The 2,115-nt window shown below is 35.7% G+C and overlaps 1 pseudogene across 1 annotated transcript; it reads left to right on the forward strand.

Annotated features, from left to right (window-relative positions):
• The first annotated feature begins 497 nt into the window (after window positions 1–497).
• LOC145014818 (delta(12) fatty acid desaturase DES8.11 pseudogene) lies at window positions 498–1,844 on the forward strand (annotated as a pseudogene). Its single transcript, XR_013665623.1, has 2 exons — window positions 498–538; window positions 630–1,844. The product of XR_013665623.1 is annotated as a delta(12) fatty acid desaturase DES8.11 pseudogene (transcript).
• The last annotated feature ends 271 nt before the right edge of the window (window positions 1,845–2,115 follow it).

Below are 2,115 nucleotides of genomic sequence, written 5' to 3' on the forward strand. Positions count from 1 at the left end.
TTTTCCACGAATCTTGTTTCGTGGACAATTCGTGGATAAAGACCATTACCCACTAATTACCCACAAATAGGGTCGTGGGTGAAGGTCTGTTTTGTTGTAGTGATATGAATGCTTTTAGACGATATAAAATTAAATAGTAATTTGTTTTAGATATAAAATTAAATAGTTAATATTTCTACAACTAACAATCATTTGGATTATTTATAAATAAATAATAATTTGTTTTAGATATATAAATTTTACACATGCATAATGCGTGTGGTATTTATATGGAGTGTCTCATAACTTCTCAAAATCTATGTATTTAAATATTTACACATTAATTAATGTGTCTAGTATCTAAAGCCGCCAAATTGGAATGGTCGTCTCCTAAACTGTAAAACTTACTAAAACAATGAAATAATGGTAAATAGACAGTAGGTCAAGTGAGGCGATAATTTTTTATTCTTGACTATAAATAAGTAGCAAGGCCAACCCCAAAACAGTATCAGTGTATTACCCGCTGAAGAGATCTCAAACGTAACTTGTCTCTATACAGGTCCTTTTTCTCCCACGAGCTTTAGGTTTTTGTAATTAATTCTTTCTATGTTTAGTTTACATAAATCTCACAATAATCTTTACATTTGCAGGTTAATCATATCTATCAACAACATGGGTGCTGGTGGTCAGATGTCTAACGACCCATTTGATGGTAAAAAGATTCTGGAACGTGTCCCAGTTGATCCGCCATTTTCATTAAGTGATTTAAAGAAAGCGATCCCTACCCATTGCTTCAAGCGATCCGTCATCCGTTCATCTTACTATGTTGTTCACGATCTGATTGTTGCCTACGTTTTCTACTTCCTTGCGAATACATATATTCCTTTTCTTCCAGCTCCTTTGGCTTACTTAGCTTGGCCGGTCTATTGGTTCTGTCAAGCAAGCGTCCTCACGGCCTTATGGGTCATCGGCCATGAATGCGGTCACCATGCCTTTAGCGAATACCAATGGATTGATGACACTGTCGGCTTCATCCTCCACTCAGCTCTCATGACACCTTATTTCTCATGGAAATATAGCCATTGAAATCACCATGCCAACACAAATTCGCTCGATAATGATGAAGTTTACATTCCTAAACGCAAGTCTAAAGTCAGGTGGTACTCAAAACTTCTTAACAACCCACCTGATCGAGTGTTCACTTTGGTTTTTAGGTTCACCCTAGGATTTCCTTTATACCTCTTAACTAATATTTCTGGCAAGAAATATGGAAGGTTTGCCAACCACTTTGATCCCATGAGTCCAATTTTCACCGAGCGTGAGCGAATCCAAGTCCTGTTATCAGATCTTGGTCTTCTTGCAGTCTTTTATGCAATCAAGATTGCTGTAACAACAAAAGGAGCCGCTTGGGTAACTTGCATGTATGGAGTTCCGGTGGTAGGAGTGCATGTATTTTTCGTTATCATAACGTATTTGCACCACACCCATCTATCGCTGCCTCATTATGATTCAACGGAATGGAACTGGATCAAAGGGGCCCTATCAACAATTGACAGGGACTTTGGATTCCTTAATAGGGTTTTCCATGACGTTTCACACACTCACGTATTGCATCATTTGATTTCATACATTCCACATTATCAAGCAAAGGAGGCAAGGGATGCAACATTCCAGTTTTGAGTGAGTATTATAATATCGATAGTACTCCAATATTTAAAGCAATGTGGAGAGAGGCTAAAGAATGCATCTATATCGAGCCTGATGAAGATAGCCACCACAAAGGTGTATTTTGGAAACATAAAATGTGATCATTTGCTGATATCATTTCCCTTTTAAATATTCCATTTAGCGTACGTATGATTTTGGACCATTATAAAAAAATGTAATAAAATAATTCATAGGTTTTCTAAATGAGAAATTAACATTGTTATCCAGATGATAAGTTTTATCTTGTGTATCATTTTATTTAATTGAAATGCGTATCGAATTAAATGAGAAATTGTTTTATGTGACCATTAATTGTCAATATGCTATAGGTCATTATTTTTCAATTTATACAATTGTTTCATGTTTAAGAACGGTGATTCTATTTTTTTAATTTCTATCCTATCTGAATGCAATGTTCTTGATCAAGTG

The sequence above is a fragment of the Lactuca saligna genome, chromosome 9 (genome assembly GCF_052625555.1).
Source record: "Lactuca saligna cultivar CGN05327 chromosome 9, ASM5262555v1, whole genome shotgun sequence".
Lineage (NCBI taxonomy): Eukaryota > Viridiplantae > Streptophyta > Magnoliopsida > Asterales > Asteraceae > Lactuca > Lactuca saligna.